General features: G+C 47.5%; 1 long non-coding RNA gene across 2 annotated transcripts in view; it reads left to right on the top strand.

Moving 5' to 3' along the window:
* Positions 1-22,173, top strand: part of LOC308579611 — a 34,043-nt gene extending 11,870 nt beyond the window's left edge. The window contains exons 2-5 of one of the 2 annotated variants that reach the window (XR_014004559.1): positions 3,142-3,236; positions 18,443-18,529; positions 20,445-21,844; positions 22,062-22,173. This is a non-coding gene — a long non-coding RNA (uncharacterized lncRNA). Of the gene's footprint in view, positions 1-3,141; positions 3,237-18,442; positions 18,530-20,444; positions 21,845-22,061 lie in introns of those variants that run through there. The other variant, XR_014004558.1, reaches the window with a different exon arrangement.
* Positions 22,174-24,438: the final 2,265 nt, after the last annotated feature.

Genomic DNA, 24,438 nt, shown 5'->3' on the forward strand with positions numbered 1-24,438 from the left:
CTTGTCTGTTCAATCTCTAGGTATTTCCACAGAGAGGAATTTTAGAGCAAGACACCTGCTGAAAGGTCAGAAAGTGGAGGTGAAAGCAAAGGTGCCTGTAGCTGCTGCTCCTGCTCCAATGGATGCCTGGAAAAGTGCAGGCCAAGCGCCTGGGCAGCAGGTCAGTACGGAGAAGGGCAAATGAAACCAGAACTCTTGAGGCTGCAATCTGTGGCAGATTTAACCTGCAAGTCCATTCAACTCAGCAGGACTGTTAGTTCACCCCCTCATGTTAGCTCACCCTCTATATAATGCTAATGATAAACCAATTAGTCCTCTACTTCTTCTTTTCCCTGAAGCCGATTTGTCTTACAGGGCAAATTGGAAAGTGTGAAAGCCCTTGTTTCCAAAGAGGAACTGTTGCCCAATTGCTGCATCATAAATCAAGATGTGATTTGATTGGGTGGTGCAAATGAAAAGTACAGCATTATTTCAGAAAAGAACTGATATCTCAATTTGTTTTTATTGTTTTGTTTCCCACCCTATCCCACCCAAGGGTTGAGGGTGAGCAGCAGGTATTACAAATGAAACATGTCTCTCTAAAGGGCTCATGCTCGAAACGGAAGAGATAAAACAACCAAGAAGCAAGTCTAAGGCATCTAGGCATTTTTCTGTCTTTTTTTATTGTGTTTCCATGCTGACTTTGGATGAGGGGGCAAAACAAATATTGCAGGCTAGTAACTTTTTGACTTATTTGTAAGGCTAGCTGAAGAAGTTGAGGAGATTTCACCCCTCCCATACCCAAGAATCTCCTGACCATCTCCTGATGGTCTCTGCTGACTCTCCACAGAGAGAAGGAGGCGTGTCCTGCCTATCTACTTATTCTGCCCAGCAACATATCTGTGTGTGTGAGAGTCAGTCAGTCAGTGTATCGGAGAGAGTGAGAGTGTTAGAGATCCTAGAGATAAGATTGCTGCTAAGAGCAGCTGCAGACTCTCAGTGTAGCATTGATTTATGCTCAGAATACTCAGCTCTGTATATAGCTTTGTATCATAGTTGTAGTTATAGAATAAAAGGAAGATATTTTACAGAGCTGCTCTCCGAGTGGTTTATACTCTGCAAGACTCTGCAAAACTCTGCTGCGCAACGACTGTATTATTGAGACAGTGAATCCGGTGCTCTCAGCTCTAAGCTGTGAGTCCACAGCACTGTGACCTGTTCCTGTGGGAAAAGGAGGTCTCTGGCGGTGCTACCCAGCTCGCCTAGCCCAGTCGGGGTTGAGGTGCATGAGTCCAGTTGGCGCACTGGCTCTAGGGCGATGCTGACAGAAGTACCCTTCTTCCCTTTGCATACAAATTGGATGCAGCAGGATGAAGGAGAACTTCTGCTGCATCCTTGTTGAGCTCTTGTCCTGGCAAGAGTAGAGTTACGGGGCTGTAGGATCGTGCTATACTAGTTATTAGAGGGTTGAGTTGTCACGTCACCAGAGAAATGGATGGCTGTTTTTAACTCTTGCACAAAGCAGAGACACAAATGCCTAAACAAGGGCAGGGATCTAAGGAATGCCCATGCTTATACAGTGGTACCTCGGGTTACATACGCTTCAGGTTACATACGCTTCAGGTTACAGACTCTGCTAACCCAAAAAGGACAAGGAGAAGGGGACAACAGAGGACGAGATGTTTGGACAGTGTTCTCAAAGCTACAAACATGAGTCTGACCAAACTGCAGGAGGCAGTGGAAGACAGAAGTGCCTGGCGTGCTCTGGTCCAGGGGGTCACGAAGAGTCGGACACGACTAAACGACTAAACAACAACAAACCCAAAAATAGTGCTTCAGGTTAAGAACTTTGCTTCAGGATGAGAACAGAAATCGTGCTCCGGCGGCGCGGCGGCAACAGGGCGCGGCGGCAACCCATTTGCTTAAGTGGTGCTTCAGGTTAAGAACAGTTTCAGGTTAAGTACGGATCTCCGGAACGAATTAAGTACTTAACCCGAGGTACCATTGTATGCATGTCCATATTGTGTACCGTATGTATGTGTTTGTGTTGAAACAGTTTTTAAAATTTAAGCTCCAACAGGTTAGCAGTAGCGGCTTGTGCAAGGTGAGGCAGGTTGTACATTGGGACCTTCTCTGCAAAGATCCTTCCCGAACCTCTAAACCACTGTTTTGTTCAAGCATTAGTCATTAATTACTCGTGGATTTCATATCATAATCCATTAATTTATAGTTCATTCTCAGTATTTTTGTTCTGATGCTGCTGTTATTCACTGTGGAGAAAGGTGCTATTACACGACTGAAATTGAGAATATAATGGAAGAGTCCCAACTCAGCTCTCTGAAGGTGCACATTGTATTAGCTGTGAAAATTCAAGACTTAGCTGTTACATGCATGCAGAGAGCTGAAGGGAACTGTGCATGTAGCATGAAATGCCCTCTGGCGGACAAGGAGTGCAAAGTTAGCCAGTTCTTACAGTAAGGGAGGATGACCAAAGCACTGGCAGTGACATTTTCATTGCTGCAGTAACCTGAGGTTTTCAGTTTCCTTTGGTCCCTGCACAGTAGCAAAGTGGGGTTGATATGGCAGGCACATTAGTTCTATCGACTGTGAGGGTTTTGGAGCTCGCTTTAAGTCTTTGAGCAGCATCAGCTTTGACTGAGCCGTGGAATGCATGTTGAATTGTGAACTGCACCAGATTGATAGTGAACTAAATGCTGAATTCTGAAATAACCACAGAGGGGGGGAAATCAAGCATTTTAAACCTTGAATAGCATTTATTGAAATGATAAACTGTTTTTTATTGTAAGCATTTCCCCCATACTACTGCATTTAGCAAGGTAGCCTTTAACATTCACACATATTGTATTGATAGTTATATGATATATTCATGGGTTGACTTTTGTACACTTTTGTCAATAGCACCTTGGGCACAGCAGTCTTGCTCCTGGAAAAACTGCATTGTCAACCAATTAATAAATAACATCATTAATAAGGATTAAAAAGGGGGCAAATTGGTTGGTTTTTTATTGTTTAAAAACTTGTGTCCTCTTCAGTTCTTAATTCACCTGGGGCTGAATATACAGCCTGTGGCTTTATTGTAGATTCAGAAACACTTCTTCCATGTTAATGATTGCTTTTTAAAATGCTGGTTTTAATTTTCAGGTCCCTGACAAAGTAGGAATGAAGAGTGCTTCTCTAAAGGATTTATGTCCTGAAGACAAGAGGCACTTGGCAAACTTAATTAAGGAGCTTGCAAGGTGAGGATAAACTGTCTGATAATGCATCAGGTTTAGGATGAGACTCTTTCCTTCTTTATAAATATTTTATTAATTTCCAAATATAACAAAAATAAAACATCAATACAAATTCAGTATCAAACAAAAAGGTTGACTTCCCCCTAGTCCCTTCCTTGGTTCCAATGTTTATCAACATACCACATGTCCAGTGTAAAATAAAAACTATTAAAATTATTGTTCATTCATAATGTAATTACAAGTAGTCCTAGAACCCTGCCAATGTATTAACCTGTGTACATTTCTTCTGTATATATGTGTCAGGGGTTCAGGGACGGAGGCACAGCGGAGAGAGGAGATGGAGAGCGAATGGGAAGAATCTGGGGACAGCGGGGATTCCCAGAGCGGCAGCTGGAGATCAGGACCAGCTTCCCCACCAGAGCATAGCGGGGGGGGGGGGAAGGTCCCTGTGTGCCAGGGGCAGCGTCCCTTCCAGCAGGGAGAGGGGATGAGTCAGGGGTGACCGCACCCCCATCAGAGGAAGGGGGAATGGAGGGGAGGTCAGAACCAGCCATCCTCCCGGAAGGGAGGGAAAGCAGTGACGGGAGTAGTGTAACGGTCAGAAGAAAGGTTGGGGGCTGGGCGCACGCGCCAAGTTCAAATGTACAGGCGCGCGGGACAGCAGAGCCCCCGGATTGGGAGCCAGGTCCTAAAGCCCGCCGGAGGGAGGGGGAACAATCCGGGGAATCTTCAGCGTCAGAGGAGTCTAGGAAGGGCAAGACCCCAAGGGGCAGGAGGACCCAGCGGAAGAGGGAACGAAGGAGGAGGTGGAGCAAGGCAAGGATCTTAAACTGGTGTCGGGGCGGGACCGACTCAGAGGGAGCTTCAACGGTCTAGGCTTACAGACGTATGGCTGCGCGCCGCTACTGTCAAACCGCAAATGGATTTCAATAAAGACTTTTGTATATAAAGAGCAACTGGCGTTGGTCCTTTGTGAGCTGGGACCTGAGGCAGCTGTGACAGTAAGCTCCCTCTCCACAATTTTTTTTTTTTTTTGGCAAGCTCACGAAGAAAGGCAGGCATGACTACGGAGGAGCAGCTGGCTACACTGCAGGAGGCAGTCTCGAAGCTTTACGCAGAGGTAGCGGTCTCCAGAAAGAATGAAGAGGAAGCAGAAGCGCGCTGCAGGGATCTGCAAGCCAGGTGGGAACTTGTGTGCAAGGAAGGACTCCTGAGGTCCCGGGCGGAGGGGTTTGGCCTCGCAAAACGGGGGGGCAGCCTAGTAGCCCACTTCAATGGGGACCTGAAACACTATCCCAGCTTCAGAGCAGACGTTGTTTATGCGCTAAAGTTGCTTCGGAAAGACTTTAGAGATGAGGAGGAGAAAGTGGGTTTCATTATAACCCACCTGTATGGGGAAGCTAAAGCCTGGCTGCGCAATTTGTGGCGCGAAGATGGCCCCGCCCTTAGGAATTCAGATGCTTTTATAGCGGCCATGGACACTTGTTTTCAATCTACCGTGGACGTGGACGTCGCGAGGCGGGAGATGCATGGATTGCGGCAGGGCAAAGCTACAGTGAGACAATACCACTCTCGCTTCTTTGAGTTACTGAATGTGCTGCGCTGGGAGAAGGACTCCACGGCAGTGAGGGATCTCTTCTGGGAGGGGCTAAATGATTCCGTGAAGGATGAGCTGGCAAGAGGGGACAGACCTAGCACCACAGCAGAAGTGGTACAGAGAGCGCTCACGATAGGGGTACGCCAGGAAGAACGCCCTTGGCACAGGGATGAGGGTCGTCTGGCATGCGCACCCCCCAGGGCGCCTCCCTTTCTGCCCAGGGACCTAGGGAGCGCGCACTCCACGCCTCCGCTGGGGGAGGGAGAAGTACCGATGGAGATTGGTGGTGCCAAGGCTCAGGCAGCAGCCAGAGCCCTAGCGCCAGGAGCAGTCAAGACGACGACTCCTAGAGGAAGCAGGAAGTGCTACATCTGCAATAGTGCAGGACATTTGGCCAAAGAGTGTCCCCAGAGGATCCAGAAGCACACTGCAGCCTTGGCAACAGTACAAGGAGCAGTGCAACAGGGGGAGCAGCTTCAGGGAAACGACAATGCCTGGCTGGAAGCAGAAGCACTGGGGCCCAGCCAGGCAAGTCAGTGAAGCAGTCCCCAGAGATCTTACAAGCCACAGACCCCCTCCCACCCAAGCCAGTGGTGCAGCTCACCGCATCGCTCCAGTTGCCGAATGGATCCACCCTGGAAGTCCCTATTACCATCGATTCTGGTAGTAACGCAGACTTTGTGGGGGTGGAGTTCATCAAGCAGCATCGTATAGTGCTTCTGCCGGCCACGCTGTCACTACACGTCATCACAGTCGATGGCAGGAAGCTGCTGGGCGGGCAGGTGGTACAGCAAACACCTCCTATGGTGCTGCAAATTGGAAATCATTGAGAAGTCATCAGCTTTAACGTCACCCACCTGGCAGACACACCCATAGTGTTGGGCATGAGTTGGCTGGATAGGCACAGTCCGGCATTAGCGTGGTACCAGCGGCAGTTGACCTTCAGCTCCTCCTACTGCGCGGAACACTGCATCCAGACTGGCCAGGAAGAGGAGGGTCGCGAGGATGCACAGCAGCTACACCTCGGCATGGTGCAGGCGGTCCCCCACAAGTACAAGGCGTTTCTGGAGGTTTTTTGCGAGAAGGAAGCTGACCAGCTACCTCCCCACCGGCCCTACGACTGCGCAATTGACCTCTTACCAGGGGCGACGCTGCCGACAGCGAAGCTGTATTCCATGTCCGAGGACGAGATGCAGGAACTCAGGGAGTTCATAGAGCACAATTTGAAGCGGGGATTCATCCAACAATCCAAGGCAGTGGGGGGCAGTCCCGTGTTTTTCGTGAAGAAGAAGGACACGCCCCAAAAGAGATTGATCGTAGATTATAGGTTCATAAATTTGAAGACAAAGCCCAAAGCCTTTCCCATGCCCAGGATTGACGACTTGCTCGCGACGGTGAGGAAGGGGAGGATCTTCACCAAGTTGGATCTGCGCGGCGCATACAATCTCATACACATGCAGGAGGGTGATGAGTGGAAGACGGCCATGTTTACGCCGTTAGGCACCTATGAATACAAAGTTATGCCATTTGGTCTCCAAAATGGCTCCCACTGTTTCCAAGCATTCATGCACCATGTGTTAGCGGGACTCCTTTAAGAAGTGCGTATGCTTCCTCGACGACATCCTGATCTTCTCGGAATCGCAGGAGGCTCACAAGAGTGACGTAAAGGAGGTCCTGCAGAGACTACGGGAGCACAGACTTTACGCCAAGCTGGAGAAGTGCCAGTTCGACGTGACGGAGGTGGATTTTCTGGGCTACAGGCTGTCCGACAAGGGACTCGCCATGGACAGCGCCAAGGTCCGCGCGGTGTTGGACTGGAAGAGCCCGCGCAATCGGAAGGAGGTCCAGAGGTTCGTCGGCTTCGCCAACTTTTACCGCAAGTTCATCAGGGGTTTCGCGAAAGAGACGGCGGCTATCACAGACACCCTCAGTTCCAAGAAGAAAAAGTTCACCTGGACGGACCAGGTGGAACAGTCCTTTCGGAGACTCAAGAGCCTCTTCGCGTCCAAAGAACAGCTGCTACACATGAATCCCAACAAACCAATGCGGGTTGAGACTGACACCTCAGACAGAGCGGTGGGGGCGGTCCTGTTGCAGGAAGATCCGCAAGGGAACTGGAGGCCCTGCGCTTTCTACTCCAGGAAGCTCAGCAAGTCGGAACAGAACTACACCATCTGGGACAGGGAGTTGCTGGCCATTCATGCGGCCTTCAAGGCGTGGCGGCACTTCCTCATCGGAGCCAGACACACCGTGCAGGTGCGCACAGACCACAAGAACCTGGAGTATTGGCGCACGGCGAAGCTCCTGAGCCAGAGGCACATACGCTGGTCGGAGTTCTTTGCGGATTTCGACTTCAGGATAGAATACATCCCGGGAGACAACAACGTCATTGCAGATGCACTCTCCAGGAAACCGCAGTATCTCGAGGAAGCGGCACCGGTGGCGGCCAAACACATTTTCGCACCGCAGGCGTGGGCATGCGCTTCAGCTACCGTGGACCTGGACGCGGTGCGTCGCGCGCTGCAGACGGATCCCTTCGCACAATCCAAGATGGAGGATGTGCGAAGTGGCACAGCGAAGGACGACGAGATCCAGATACGCGACGGGCTGCTTACCCGCAAAGGTGCTCTCTATGTGCCGGGGACGACCTACGCGCGAAAGTCCTGCAGCAATTGCACGGCGCGCCCAGCGCGGGACACTTCGGCAAGGAGAAGATGGCGGACTTAGTAGCCAGAGACTTTTGGTGGCCCCAGATGCGAGGAGAAGTCGCGGATTACGTCGCCAGGTGTGACACTTGCCAAAGAGCCAAACCAGTGCACAGGAAGCCGGCGGGACTGTTGGAACCGCTGCAGACGCCGCTAGAGCCGTGGGAGAAGGTGGCCCTGGACTTTGTCACAGATCTGCCCAGTTCGCGAGGCAAGACGGCGGTACTAGTGGTTGTAGACCTGTTCACCAAGATGGCGCACTTCATTCCTTGCGCGAAGGTGGCCACAGTGGAACAGACCGCCAAGCTGTTCATAGACCACGTGTTCAGGGTTCACGGCTTGCCACGGTCCATCCTGTCCGACTGGGGTCGTCAATTCATCTCCAGCTTCTGGCAGAAGCTGCTGGGTATCCTGAACGTCAAGATCAACTTAGCGTCGGCGAGACATCCGCAGACCAACGGACAAGCGGAGAGGGTCAACACCATCATGCAGCAGTACTTGCGATGCTACGCGAATCAACAGCCCTCGACCTGGGTGGACTATCTACCGCTAGCCGAGTTTGCCTACAACAACACGAAGCACGGGTCCACGGGGGTGACACCGTTCTTCGCCAACAATGGGCGGCATCCCAGAACCTTCCCGGGCTTAGAGACGACGGCGGAGGGGGAGCCGCAGGGAGCGGAGCACTTAGCAGCAGAGTTACAGGAGGTCCACGAGCAACTCAGAAGGCACTTGGAACTAGCTAAACACGCCTACAAAGTGCAGGCAGACAGACACAGGAGAGCAGGGGAAGACATTCAGGTGGGGGATTGGGTATGGTTAGCGGCCCAGGCGGTGCCAGCCAAATCGTTATCTAAGAAGAAGCTAGGACACAAGCAGCTAGGGCCGTACCAGGTCGAGGCACAAATCAATCCAGTGGCTTTCCGGTTGACTCTACCGGAAGGTTCCAGAATGCACCCGGTCTTTCATAGGTCGGTGCTCACACCCTACAAGGCACCGCACAGGTTTCAGGCGCCAGGGACCGCACCAGACCCATGCAGAAAATCACCAGCAGGGGGGAAGTCGCCGAGGCCGACGCCACTCAACGAGGTCACGGAGATTTTGGACTCGAGATGGGGGGAGGAGGGAGTAGAATATCTCCTCGCCAGGGAAGGTACCCCGGCCAGTGCCAACAGTTGGGTACCGGACTACGCCCTGGATGAGCAGTGTCTCAAAGACGAGTTCCATGCACTCTACCCACACAGACCCATGCCAGCAGATTTTTTCCACGATTGGCTTTTCACACTCACACTTTCAGCCAGCACGTTCCAGGGGTTCTCGTCCGCTGAGGAAACTACCCCGGAATCAAGCCCCCCGAGGGGATCCTGCTCGGGGGTTGACACAGACCGCTCCTATTGGTGGGACGATCAGCCGGAGGTGGGGTGGCGCAGAGAGCTGTTAAGGGGGCCCTGGCACGCAGCAGCACCTGAGGTAACGGGGGGAGAAACGGACATGGACGTGTTGGGGGAGGATCCCGGGTTCGAGCACGACTACACAGAGATGGAAGCAGAGGAGATCGACGCAGACGAGCACACTACGGACTGGCCGGATCCCAATGACCAGCGGCACACGGGGGAGAACGAACAGTTTCCAGCATTAACCCCCACAGCAATGGAGCACCCAGAACCCGCACCCGAGGAGAGGGAGGGGGAAGGGGGGGCTTCGAGGGGGGGATGGATGTCAGGGGTTCAGGGACGGAGGCACAGCGGAGAGAGGAGATGGAGAGCGAATGGGAAGAATCTGGGGACAGCGGGGAGGAGAATGACAGTGATCAGAGGGATTCCATGAGTCTCTCCAGCGAATCAGAGGATTCCCAGAAGGGGGCGCCAGTGGTCAGGACAAGGGGGGTGCCGGGGGGACGCACCAGGAACAAGGGGCCAGCGGGGATTCCCAGAGCGGCAGCTGGAGATCAGGACCAGCTTCCCCACCAGAGCATAGCGGGGGGGGGGAAAGGTTCCTGTGTGCCAGGGGCAGCGTCCCTTCCAGCAGGGAGAGGGGATGAGTCAGGGGTGACCGCGCCTCCATCGGAGGAAGGGGGAATGGAGGGGAGGTCAGAACCAGCCATCCTCCCGGAAGGGAGGGAAAGCAGTGACGGGAGTAGTGTAACGGTCAGAAGAAAGGTTGGGGGCTGGGTGTGCGCGCCAAGTTCAAATGTACAGGCGCGCGGGACAGCAGAGCCCCCAGATTGGGAGCCAGGTCCTAAAGCCCGCCGGAGGGAGGGGGAACAATCCGGGGAATCTTCAGCGTCAGAGGAGTCTAGGAAGGGCGAGACCCCAAGGGGCAGGAGGACCCAGCGGAAGAGGGAACGAAGGAGGAGGTGGAGCAAGGCAAGGATCTTAAACTGGTGTCGGGGCGGGACCGACTCAGAGGGAGCTTCAACGGTCTAGGCTTACAGACGTATGGCTGCGCGCCGCTACTGTCAAACCGCAAATGGATTTCAATAAAGACTTTTGTATATAAAGAGCAACTGGCGTTGGTCCTTTGTGAGCTGGGACCTGAGGCAGCTGTGACAATATGCAATAAAGTCCTTCCATTCTTCCTTAAATTCGTTGCCATCTCTTTCTCTTAGTTTCATTGTCATTTTCGCCATTTCAGCATATTCCATTAATTTAATTTGCCAATCTACTTTGGTTGGGACACCTTCTTTCCAATGTTGTGCAAGCAATACTCGTGTGGCTGCAGTCTCATACATAAGTTCTTTTGTTATCTAGGTATATCTACTCCTGTAATTCCTAGTAGGAATGCTTCTGGTAATTTGACAAAACTTATTTTATACATTTTTTTCATTTCATTATAAATCATTTCCCAATAGCTTTTTTACTATTTTACATTCCCCCTACATATGAAAAAACATCCCTTCCGTTGTTTTACATTTCCAACACTTATTTTCTTTAGATTTGTACATTTTTGCTAATTTGACTACAGTTAGATACCATCTATACATCATTTTCATATAATTTTCTTTAATCGCTACACATGCTGTAGATTTAATCCCACTCTTCCATAGTTTTCCCCATTCCTCCATCTGAATATTGTGTCCCACATCTTGTGCCCATTTAATCATGACTAAGATGAGACTCTTTCCAATTACTGTTATGAAATGTAAGCATTCATGTTTATTAAAAGCATATGACCACTCCTTGCTGGCACAGGTATGATCAAGTAGGGCATGGAGCGGTTGTCTGCCTCTCTCTGTTTCAAGAGACTGCTGCTGTTTAAGGAAGGCCTTCAAAGGGTTTCCTACAAAATTTGTCCCCATTGTGTCATGGATGGCCTGAAAAGTTGTGCCCTATCTCACTTTGCTGCTTCCCCCCAAGCACCTACAAGTTCTTGCTTTGGACTGTGACATACTAACATGGGGCCTCTGTGAAACCAGCACCCATGTGGCCCTGAGAGCACACTCCCTCCCAAAGGATCTTTAGTGGGAGTCACACAGAGCGCTGTGCTTAATGTGTGTATCTGAACCCTCCCAAACGACAAAGGTGAGTCCACATGAAAATAATATAAAAAATAAGAAATTTATTATAAAGGTAGTTTTATCAAGGAGAAGGGGACGACAAAGGACGAGATGGTTGGACAGTGTTCTCGAAGCTACAAACATGAGTCTGACCAAATTGCGGAAGACAGAAGTGCCTGGCGTGCTCTGGTCCAGGGGGTCACGAAGAGTCGGACACGCCTAAACAACAAAGTTTTATCAACAAAGTGCAGCAGCATACACCCAATTCTAGGCACATATAAAAGCAATATTCTAACTTTCTAAAATAAGCATTCTAAATAAGGGTCCAAATTAAACAGGGGAGGTTAATTAGAAAGATAGTCACAAGTTAGTTCTCTTGGCACCTGCTGGAGTGCTCCTGAAACTGTGAGTGTGCACACCTGTGAGTGTGCAGGTGATCTGACCTGAGGTTGCCTGACTCATCCTGGAAGTGCCATTATTCTGTCTAGTTTGTATTTTCAGTTCTATGGCATTCCCAGTTGGTTGAAGGAACCTGGCACCAGAATCTTAAGGCGGAGGCGTCAGGACCTTTTGCTTACTAATTATCCCATAGCCATTGTTGCAACCTAGCTTACTGAGGAGGAGTGAATTGTTATGTATCTTCCTGACCTAGCTGGCAAGAAGGTCAGGGGTAGCCAGAGGAACGGTGTCTTTCCCCATTTAAACTGTCCCAGACTCTCCCTAAGGGAGAATTGCCCTTTGCTTGGATCCTGCTTGCGAGTTTCCCACAGGCATCAGGCCAGCCCCTGGGAGAGCAGGATACCGCACTAGATGGGCTGTTGGCTGGATCCGGCAGAACTCTTCTGGTTTTTTTTTTTAATTTTTTATTAAGTTTTAACAATACACAGTATAAAAGAAAAAATACAGAGACAAGAACAAAAGAGATATAAAAATACAAAATACATACTACAAAATACAACAATACAAACATTAAACACAAAAATACAAAAATGCATACATTAAAAAACTAATAGTAAAAAAGAAAAAACACATATAGGAAAAACACAAAAATTCCCTCTTCCTTAGTTTTATATCTTAAATTCACATATTTTCCTGACTTCCTCACATCCCCCGTTCTTGTATCCCTTTTAAAATTTGGTTCAGCAAATTCATAGCCCTTAATTTATCTGTTGTTGGTTTAATCTTAATTGTTATCTTGTTGCTAGAACCCCCACAGTTCATTTCAATGTCATCAACATTCAGAAATTTTACAATATTTCTGCAAATAGATTTTAAATTTCCCCCAATCTTCTTCCACTTGCTCTTCTCCCTGGTCTCGGATTCTGCCAGTCATCTCCGCCATCTCCATGTAGTCAATTAGTTGCATCTGCCAGTCTTCCATGGTGGGTAGATCTTCTGTCTTCCAATGTTTTGCTATAAGAACTCTTGCTGCTGCTGTAGCGTACATAAAAAAAGTTCTATCCTTCTTTAACACCGATTGGTCAACTATGCCCAGGAGGAAGGCCTCTGGTTTCTTCAGGAAGGTATATTTAAATACCCTTTTCAGTTCATTATATATCATTTCCTAGAAAGCCTTAATCCTTGGGCACGTCCACCAAAGGTGAAAGAAAGTACCTTCAATTTCTTTACACTTCCAACATTTATTATCGGGCAAATGATATATCTTTGCAAGCTTGACTGGGGTCATGTACCACCTATACATCATTTTCATAATATTCTCTCTTAAGGCATTACATGCCGTGAATTTAATCCCGGTGGTCCACAACTTGTCCCAGTCAGCGAACATAATGTTATGGCCTATGTCTTGTGCCCATTTTATCATTGCCGATTTTACTGTTTCTTCCTCAGTATTCCATTTCAACAGCAGATTATACATTCTCGAAAGTGTCTTTACATTGGGTTCTAACAATTCTGTTTCTAACTTTGATTTTTCCACCTGGAAACCAATTTTTTTGTCCAAGTTATAAACCTCTCTTATTTGAAAATAATGTAACCAGTCTCACACCTTCTCCTTAAGCTTGTCATAACTCTGCAATTTCAGTTTGTCACCTTCCTGTTCTAGAATTTCCCAGTATTTTGGCCATTTAGCCTCCATGTTCAGTTTTTTCAAAGCTTTCGCTTCCATAGGTGATAGCCACCTTGGTGTTTTACTCTCTAAAAAATCTTTATACCTTATCCAGACATTGAACAATGCTTTTCTGACAATATGGTTTCTAAATGCCTTATGTGCTTTAACCTTGCCATACCAAAGATATGCATGCCACCCAAATATATTGTCATACCCTTCAAGGTCCAACACATCCGTGTTCTCAAGAAGCAGCCATTCCTTCAGCCAGCAAAAAGCTGCTGACTCATAGTAAAGTTTTAAGTCTGGCAGGGCAAACCCCCCTCTGTCCCGGCAGAACTCTTCTGATGTCCTTATGTCCAGAGGGATTCCAAATGAGCAAACCAATCAGTGGGCCATTTCCTCTCTTGCACGGTGACCTCCTTCCTCAAGAAGTTCCAGAGCCTGAAGAAGGGCAGAGGCCAGGTGAGGGAGACCAGAAGCAGAGTCTGAAAGGGCCTCAGTGCGTCCTTGGAGCAATCTGTGGCGCTGCAGTCTCTGGCCAGCTGTTTCCTGGGGGCTCCTCCTCTGGAACAGGCCAGGACACCTGTCAAGGAGCTGTAGGGGGCGAGCACAGGCCATTCATGGGGCAGGAAAGAACAAGAGGCATAAAATGGAATTAGCTTTTATGCGCAGCAAGCAACAACACAGCCCAGTCTCCCACAGCAGACGGAGACTGAGGCGAGGGGGTGGGCTCGTCCTCTGAGCCTGCCTGGCCTGTCGCTCAGCAACTGCAGGTCTGTCCTCAAAAGGGATGTCAGAGCCAGCAGGACTGGGACTGCCCAGCCGCTGAGCAGCAGATGCAGTCTCCAGTACATAAAATTCCAATAGATAATAAATTTTCCTTTCTTTTTCCTACTTTCCACCCCATTTTCCATGGTGTTTCTTTATTCTATCATATTGCTGCACCCCAACTTCACTCTTTTGTATCATAGCAAAAATACAATCATCTCCAATTATTTCCATTGCTCATAGTTCAAATCCTGCTCGCGAATTTGTGATATTATAATATTTCTTCAAATAGTCCTAAAAAGACTTCCATTAAACATAAATCAGTCATGGTTAAGTTCTCTTATTTTAGCTGCCAGCTTTGTTGATCTATTCTTTGCTTATCCATTCTTTTCTGCTGGGAACTTCTTCATTGTTCCATTTCTGTGCATAGAGAATCCTAGCTGCTGTAGTTACATACACAAATAACCATCTTTTTTTGAACTTCTAGCCCTATAACCCCAAAAGCTTCAGTTTTGTTTTGTTTTTTTCATTTGAGGGGTATAATCACTCTGAACAGAAAAAAGTCATATATCGTTCCCCAAAATTCCTCGTTTTCATTCAGGTCCACCACACTTTCTCATCCTGGTCTTCTTTTATCTTCTTCCAGCTGCCCATGATTGTCAAGGAGATTTACAGACATCTCCACAGGATCACAGACAAAAAAAGACACTTATGGCAGTGGCCACCTCACATCAAGACTGCAGTGTGCAACCTCGTCTCAAAACGGAAGAACTCAGTGGTAGACATCCTTCTGGAATGCTCTCTGGAATGTGAAGAGTAAGAGATGAGTCATTAATCCCGCTAATATTATTTTTATTTTATTTTTAAAATTACTCTAATCCTAATGTACACCAAGCCCACCTGGTGACATGCCAACCAGGTGAGTTACTGATGGATATATCCATCTTGCTTGCAAATCTCAGGGCATCTCAGATGCCCTGCATAACCTGCGATCCACCAAGCCAGGCCACAGCCCATCAGCCACGGATGGAGATTTCCCAACTCTGGGGCATCTCCCAGGTTTTTCAAGTAGAGCTGCCAACTTTTTGTCTCCTGGAAACTGCTTGCTCTGCAGGAGTGAGGCTTTCTTCCACGCTGTGAAAAGCAGTACACAGTGTGGATCAAATTTCTGTTCAAGATTCAGGTGGAAGCCATGCCAGGTTTCCCACACACACACCTGGACAGTTGGCAGGGATGGGAAACAAATTCTGTTCCAAAACAAAAACAGCAGATGTAGACTGAGGCAATGGGTGGGCTCCTCTGAGCCTGCCTGGCCTGTCACTCAGCAACGTGCAGGTCTCTCCTCAAGAGGGATGTCAGCGGGGAGGAGAGCCAGCATGACTGGGACTGCCCAGCCACTGAGTAGCAGATGCAATCTCTGTCCATGTCTGCGCTCACACTGAGACTCTCAACCTCAGGCCTTGTCCTGGAAGAGCCTCCTTCTTCTGAACCCTCCTTGATGGCTCAAACCTCCTGCTTCAAGCGCCTCCCAGCTCCTCCCTTCCCCAGGCTGCTCCCCACCATGATCCAGGGTTTAGGGGTCGTCGTCTGAGGTCCTCCTGGCTAGGCGGTGCCCACCACTCTTACTCATCCAGCCAGTCCTTGACATTACCATACAAACCCCACTAGCCCTCTGTCCTGATTTCCCAATTGGTCTCTGCTCGTGACCTTCGTTCCTCCAACTACATCACCCTCCAAGGATTTCGTACCCACACAGTCACACCCTCAGTGCCCCTTGTAGTAGGAACCACTTTTCAGCATTCCCTGTATCTGGGGCAGATTTTCATAATTTTGGGTTAGATCAGAGCAGCCAACATGTGGCCCTCAATGCGTTTCTTGGCAGCCCTCAGCAACCTTTGAGGCGCCCATACACACCTGTAGCCCTTGCACTGCCTTCCCAAAGCTGGGTAAGCAAGGTGCTGGGCATGGGAAGGAGGCATGAGGGATCTGTCAGGGTTCTAGAGTCCTCCAGCTTCCTTCCCAAAGCTTAGTTAGCTCTTCCCAGCTTTGGGAAGAGGGTGGGAAGGCTCTAGGTCCTGCCAGGGCCTTGTGCCTCCTTCCCAAATCCCAGTGCCTCACTTGTCTACCTTTGGGAAGGCAGCATGAGGGCCGGGGTGTGTGTGTCAAATTTTGGCCTCGCTCCCCACTCCCACAGTGTGCAGCAGGTTCCGTGATGAACTACTCGTGTGGCCCACTTGATATGAAAAATTGGAGCACCCTGATTTAGATGTTGTATATTTCTGCTCTGGTGCCTCTGCGTGAGGGGTGGATTACAAATACTTCCAGTGAATAAATGATGCATGTTAATGTATTTTGGTGTTTAATGAAGCCAAGAACTGTATCACAAGATTCAAAGGAGTCAAAATGCAAGGCATCTTTGCATTGTGAGCTGCACATGAGTCTGGGAGGTGTGGTCTGGTCAGAATCCACAAATACTGATATTTAAACCACCCCTATTATTATCTGGGATGGAAGGATCTGTCCAAATTGGTTCTCTCAGTGTCTCATTTCTCCACTCTTCGATTCAGTTCCACACATTTTGCAGCAATCATCAAATCTTTTTTTTAAAAAAAAATGCTCATGAAAATTTATCATAATTTTAGTGCAAATTTCTCCTGATAAACATGTTTTTGCGAGCAAATCCCACTAATGTAGCACATTTATGCATTTTTAAAAATGCACACTTCCCCCAATATGTGCATTTATGCAAACACAGGTTGTATGAGTACATTGCAAAAATCATAGCTGTGCGAATTTTAAAAGACAGCAGTATTTTGTTTCAAATATTCTTTCTGAAAGTGTAGATTTGATAGGTTTGTCTTTCTTTCCTTTTTTAAAATGATTTTTATTAAGTTTCCATTTACCAAATTACACATATCATACCAATTAGTCCAAATTATATCAGTCCACATCATAAAGTCCAAATATTTTCCGGATTATAAATTTTTGTGGGGGATACCCATGCTTCTCGATTGGCCGGAGTCCATACATCTATATTTCTGCTGCTTTTCTGATGTTTTCCAGTCCCATCTTCTCAACTCTTTGTTGTTACTCATATTCCTTTTCTGTCACCTCCGAGTTCTCTCCACAAGTGGGTTGAAAGAAAGTTTATATCTCTGTGTGGGCTTTTGTAATGGTCTCTCGTAAATCTCTCGCAGAAATCCAATAATCAGGACATTCGTTCAAGCAGACACTCGATCTTGTCACTCCGATGAAATACAGTCTAAATGTCCGCTCATTAACTTTCCAGACCCGCTGCATCATAAATTAGTCCTCCAGGAGGGTAGCCTTTTAAGTTTTACGATCCCAAGCTGATAACCGGTCCACGGCTTTTCCTCCCTAGACCCTATATCCTGCAGCGAAGGTCTGCCTGTCCATATCGAGTCCAATTTCTTACTGCGTCACAGAGAGAGACTCTTTTCTTTTCCAAATCTTTCACAGAATAAAACCTTCAATTCATATTTTTTCCCTACACAGTTCATTTTTAAACCCTCTTGCAAATTAGTCGTTGAGACGGTTCTTTAAGGGGGAGGGTTGTTAAATTAATCACATGAAAAAGTAGAAAGTCTTCCCCCCCTTTCCGTTCCGTGTACCAAAATGTCTACCATTCTCTGATGTTATCTCTGTTCCTTCCGTCCCGTTCTCAGTGGTAAAATTATTAGCAGGTCAAAACAGACAGTTCTTTAAGGGGGAGGGTTGTTAAATTAATCACATAATAAAGTAAAAAGTCTCCCCCCCCCTTTCCATTCCTCCTACCAACATGTCTGCAATTCTCTGATGTTATCTCTATTCCTTCCGTCCCAATCTTCTTCATCTCAGTGGTAAAATAATTAGCAGATAAAAACACTCCTGACCTCTCTTGAAGCATGTGCATTTACTTTCTCCAATTGTTTCTTCTTTTTAAGCAACGCAACCAGATTCGCTCCTGAAAGTAGCTTCCAGGAGTTCCAAGCCTGTTTGAGGGCTTTCCATCCTGTGCCTCACCCCCTCCTTCAATCGAACTCGGGGGTGATTTATGGCATCCACGGGTGAGTACAGCGTCTTCCCCTTCCCAGGGAGACGAGGGAGACTGATTTTACTCCCCATAATCAGCCTCTAATTACCGTATTTTTCGCTCTATAAGACGCACCAGACCACAAGGCGCACCTAGTTTTTGGAGGAGGAAAACAAGAAAAAAAATATTCTGAATCTCAGAAGCCAGAGCAGCAAGAGGGATTGCTGCGCAGTGAAAGCAGCAAGCCCTCTTGCTGTTCTGGCTTCTGGGATAGTTGCGCAGCCTGCATTCGCTCCATAAGACGCACACACATTTCCCCTTACTTTTTAGGAGGGAAAAAGTGAGTCTTATAGAGCAAAAAATACGGTACCTCGTTCAAGCTGGATAGATGGTATTGTCGGCCATCTTCCAAGGCGCCCCTAGCGGGCCCCCTTGATAGGTTTGTCTTTCAGTGCTTACGCAGTCAGATTTATCGTCCGTCCCTCATGATCACTGATTGCAATAAAGAAAATGACATGATTGACACACATCATTTTCCTTAGGCTTCATATCGCCACATATCTCAAATATTGATGGCACTGAAGGAATTCGGCCACACAGTCATAGCTAGGAAGAATGAGATGCTTGAGGTAAGGGTGCCAAATGAAAAAGGAGCATTGCAAGAGTGTAGGTCAGCCATCCCCAACCTGGTGCCCCTTCCCCATCCATGTTTTGAACTGGAACTCCCATCAGCCCCAGACAGCATGGCCAATGGTTAGACACGATGGGAGCTGTAGCACAACAATATCTGAAGGGCACCAGGTTGAGACGATCCTCAATTGGGTCCTTAGCTGCTGTTTACATTCACACCAAAGCATATGAAACAGCCTCTGGGTTCCTATTATCTACAAAAACAGAGCTGAATTGGAAGAGAATGAATCCTGCCCCAGGGTTCTGTCTTGGGCCTGTTGTTGATCACCTATTTTTAAATAAATGCCTTGGACGAAGGAAATTGAGGGGATGCTCAACAAATTTGCAGATGACAATGCCGCAAAAGACAGAATCGGGATTCAAGATGACCTCAACAGATTGGAGAACAAGGCCCAAACTTACAAAACGAAATACAGTAGGGACAAATGCCAGGTTCTACATTTAGGCAGGAAGAACCAGATGCACAAATATAGGATGGGAGACACGTGACTTGCCAGTAGTATGAGTTTCCTGGAGGGAAAAAATGAATCTTGTAAGTCTGCACAACAACTCCATGACTTCATAGAATCATAGAATCATAGAATCATAGAGTTGGAAGAGACCACAAGGGCCATCGAGTCCAACCCCCTGCCAAGCAGGAAACACCATCAGAGCACTCCTGACATATGGTTGTCAAGCCTCTGCTTAAAGACCTCCAAAGTAGGAGACTCCACCACACTCCTTGGCAGCAAATTCCACTGTCGAACAGCTCTTACTGTCAGGAAGTTCTTCCTAATGTTTAGGTGGAATCTTCTTTCTTGTAGTTTGGATCCATTGCTCCGTGTCCGCTTCTCTGGAGCAACAGAAAACAACCTTTCTCCCTCCTCTATGTGACATCCTTTTATATATTTGAACATGGCTATCATATCACCCCTTAACCTCCTCTTCTCCAGGCTAAACATGCCCAGCTCCCTTAGCCGTTCCTCATAAGGCATCGTTTCCAGGCCTTTGACCATTTTGGTTGCCCTCCTCTGGACACGTTCCAGTTTGTCAGTGTCCTTCTTGAATTGTGGTGCCCAGAACTGGACACAGTACTCCAGGTGAGGTCTGACCAGAGCAGAATACAGTGGCACTATTACTTCCCTTGATCTAGATGCTATACTCCTATTGATGAGGCCCAGAATTGCATTGGCTTTTTTAGCTGCCGCGTCACACTGTTGGCTCATGTCAAGTTTGTGGTCAACCAAGACTCCTAGATCCTTTTCACATGTACTGCTCTCAATCCAGGTGTCACCCATCTTGTATTTGTGCCTCTCATTTTTTTTGCCCACTAATATTTTCCCAACTGCTAAAAGGTCCCAACTGAATGGTGACTTCTTCCTACTGCACTTAAGGTTTCCAAACACACTTTTCTCAATCTTTCTGTCCAGAATATGGTCGAGAGGAATGCCTGTATCATCCTTGCCTATGGGAAAATGGCATTTGGGGCGCAGCCAGAAGACCTGTGGTCATTGTGACAGAAGTCCTCTTCCAGTTCCGTAGCGTCAGGAAGGTATGGCTCTCATTTCCCCATGGACTCCTGTTGTTTGTTCTCTCGATTATACCATATTGGCCCAGATGTATGCCACATCCGCAGATAAGCCGCACCTTTAAAATTCATGGGGGGGGGAGAGACATATATAAGCCGCTCCCTTAAAATTGGAGAGAAAAAGAAAAAAGTCAATTAGATTCAGGGAATTAAATACCGGTAGTATTTTTCTTTTTTATCATATACCAAGCAACCGCTGGTACTGGACCCCCGAGCGCGCTTGGTGTGGTGGTGGCAGAGATGGTGTCTCCAGTTCTCTGACATGCTGTGTGCTTCCCCCACAACAGGAAGTTATAAAAGAGAAGCCACTGGGGTCTTTCTCTGTTTCCGTCCTCCGCCAAGCGATGGACACAATCACCCACAAGACGTAAGTACGGGGAGGTACTTATAGTCTCCCTACAGCTTGTCACTGCCCCACCTATTTCTGGCACCTCCCTTGCTGCTGGGTGCATGTTGTACCAGGACTTACCCATAATTATGCTCCACAGCTGCTGAATTAGCACTTTTCCTGTGAGTTTTGGATCATTTCCTCTCCCCTTCTTTCTCTTTCCTCTTCAATGCTTTGCGACCACCCATAGACTTACAGCTCAGGTCAGAGCTGGTGAGGAAAAGCATAAAGACGATCTTCTCACTGCCATCCCTGAAGCTGACGCTCAAAGCTGGGACCACCATGCGAGCACCAGAGAGCCAGGTGACTGGACCTGAATGGAGGAAAATGGGACTGCCAGATTAAAGGATTTGAGGGCAAAGAGTCTGAGCCATGAAATAATGCTTCCAGAGACACTTGACCAGGCTTCCTCAACCTCGGCCCTCCAGATGTTTTTGGCCTACAACTCCCATGATCCCTAGCTAGCAGGACCAGTGGTCAGGGATGAGGGGAATTGTAGTCTCAAAACATCTGGAGGGCCAAGTCTGAGGAATCCTGCAACTTGATCCATCACAACAGGAAGTTATGGAAGAGGAGCCACTGGGGTCTTTCTCCAGCGAAATCCTTTGCCAAGCCTTGGAGACCATCACATGCATGACCTAAGTACAGGGAGGTACATCTCAGTCCCCCTACAGCTTGTCACTGCCCCACCTATTCCTGGCAGGGTGCTGCTTCCCTTGCTCGTTCCTCAAACAGAAGCTGGCTGCTATTAATGCACAACCTCACTCTCTATCTCCACACACGGCAGTTGACTGCAAGGGATTCCTGCAAGGAAGCATAGATTGGATGCTGCTTGTGTGTGTGTGTATTTGTTTGTGGTTGTTGTTGTTTTTTATTTTTGTTACTTTTGTTGAAAATTTAATAAAAATTTAATACAAATATATTTAAATTTAGAACCTTTTTCAATGGAGCTTAAATTTTAGAACCTTTTTTTGACACAAACACATATATACACAATACAGACATGCATATAAACATGAGTATTCCTTAGATCCCAGCCCCTGTCTAGGTATTTGTGTCTCTGCTTTGTGCAAGAGTTGAAAACAACCATCCATTTTTCTGGTGACGTGACAACATCTCAACCCTCTAATAACTAGTATAGGGTGATCCTACAGCACAGGGCCCCAGCCCCATAGCTGTACTCTTGCCAGGACAAGAAGAGCTCAACAAGGATGCAGCAGCAGTTCTCCTTCATCCTGCTGCTTCCATTTTGTACACAAAGGGGAGAAGGGTACTTCTTCAGCTAGCCTTACAAATACTGTGGTACCTTGGGTTAAGAACTTAATTCAATTTGGAAGTCCATTCTTAATGTGAAACTGTTCTTAACCTGAGGTACCACTTTAGCGAATGGGGCCTCCCACTGCCGCCGCGCGATTTCTGTTCTCATCCTGAAGCCAAGTTCTTAACCCCAGGTACCATTTCTGGATTAGCAGAGTCTGTAACCTGAAGCATCTGTAACCCGGGGTACCACTGTAAGTCAAAAAGTTACTAGCCTGCAATATTTGTTTTGCCCCCTTCTCCAAAGTCAGCATGGAAACACAATAAAAAGTGCCTTCTTCCATGATGGATGGTGGAGGAGAGACACTCTGATAGTCCACTGTGTTTTTGTGCTGACTCTGGATGAGATAAGGTTACTCTTCCTTTATAGCTAGCCAAGAAATCAAGTGAGCTGGCTGCTCAGTCACCTGCATGAAAATCCTGGTTGCCTGTGGCTACTAGGCAAGTCATCAAATACAAGGCAGTCTTCAGTGATTTTAGAACCCATCCCTTTCATCTTTTGAGTCTTCAAACACATGGATGTCTTCATCCCCTTAGGTGCCACTTTCAATTGGCCAAAGGCTAACAACACAATGCTTTTTTCCCCTCTGAAGAGCTTGCCATTTCTTGCCAACAGAGGCCTGTGGCACAGATGACAAAGAATGAACAAAGGGTATGTATCTCTTCTATGTGATGCCTCTTCAAGAGCATGACTGGGAGTTGTGGCTAGACATTACCAAGAAACCACGCTCTTCTGGGTTCAGCTACTCCTTTCAAAGAAGTCTTCAAATCTAATAAAATTATTAGCTCTGCACTGTATGTTGTTGTGTAAATGATGTAAGTGTAAGTGATGCATTACTCCAATATAGGAGCAGCACACAGACCAGAAGGGTGGCTAAGCCAAGCCAGAAATGGCTGACAGATCTTTAAGCCATGGAGAGAACTTTGCTAAAGGACGTACAGAGCAGAATGAGAGGCATGGCATTGCCATGAGTGAGAGGAGGAGAGGAGGGCGGAAGGCTGAGGCTACCAACTGCTTGTTTATGCAATCTCAACCATGCCAGGAGGTCATTCTGCTTTGGCCAAAGCTAGGTTAGCACAGTCTTCTTCTCTACTTTCTGGTGTTTGCTGGTACTTTGTGCAGAGAACAGCACAGAAAACAGCATGGCTTCCTCTTCACCTTGACATTTGAGTTGGAATGCGCAAAACTTTGCTTGATGGTTGCCATTAATTTGATTTTAATTTGATTTAATTAATTTTATAATGAATGTTTTAGAATGTTGAACTATTCGATTGTTGTTAGCCGCCCTGAGCCCAGCTTCGGCTGGGGAGGGCGGGATATAAATAAAATTTATTATTATTATTATTATTATTATTATTATTATTATTATTATTATTATTGCTGTTACAGCCAATCTGCCCCCTCCCACTCCCTTCCAGCACCAAATAGGGGGAGCAGAAGGACATGCCTCTTTGTGACAAATCTCTCAAGAGTTCTGGTTTCATTTGCCCTTCTCCGTACTGAGCTGCTGCCCAGGTGCTTGGCCTGCACTTTTCCAGGCATCCATTGGAGCTGGAGCAGCAGCTGCAGACACCTTTGCCTTCACTTCCGCTTTCTGACCTTTCAGCAGGAGTCTTGCTCTAAAATTCCTCTCTGTGGAAATACCTAGAGATTGAACAGACAAGATCAGGAAAACTTTGAGTTGTTCTTACAAAGCATCTCCCACACTGAAGCTTCCCACAAAAAGAGGATATGAAAACAGCACCCCCCCAAAAAAAAAAAGCTTAGGCAGCTGCCCAGCCCAAGAAAAACTCTTCATGAACAAAAACAAACCAGCCCACACTTGAAAAGGCCCAATTATAACCCTGCCCAACACCAAGCACCTTGCACCTTGGACTTCTTTCTGGCTTTGAAGGGCCCATCCAGCACCCAAGAAGTGGGTGGGTAGCAGCAATTAGCACAATTAGTCTCTGGTGCCGACAAAAAATATTTATCATGGGAGCAGAGAACACATTGGACTTGCTGTCAGCTGTGTTATCTTGTTAAAATTCTCCATGAAAGTATTTCTTTATCAGCAAAAACAGTCAGAATACAAAAGCAAGTCAAAGCAGGCCAACAAAACTCTGTCTTATCTTCTCTGATACCTCTGAGTAAGGAAGGACCAACTGGGAGTTGGCTAGGCAGGCAAATGAAACTCAAAAGCCCGGATCTAATTTGTCAGGAAGTCAGGGCATACAATGAAATTATTCACTGTTTGATCTACTCCCAGGGTAGGGCCAGAAGGAACATGATGCCACGACCTATGGGAAGCTGAGCAGGTCTAGGTCTGGCTAGTGCTGGGTGGGAGACTGCCTGAGAACCACAGATGCATGCACGCTACTTTGGGCTCCATGATGGAAGAGAAGGCTAAATTTAAGCAAATAAACATGTAAATATGAGCAGCTAGAGATCAAATGTCGCTAAATGACAGCTTTAAACCATTTCTCTAGCTCTAGGAGGAGCACCTAAAGGCTGGCTGCGAACCTGTGAAAATGAGATGGTAGTGCCTAAAAGCATGCCATGATTTTTCCAGCCCCCCTAAAGGACCTGAAACAGT

The sequence above is a fragment of the Podarcis bocagei genome (assembly GCF_964188305.1).
Source record: "Podarcis bocagei genome assembly, contig: HAP1_SCAFFOLD_255, whole genome shotgun sequence".
Taxonomy (NCBI): Eukaryota; Metazoa; Chordata; class Lepidosauria; order Squamata; family Lacertidae; genus Podarcis; species Podarcis bocagei.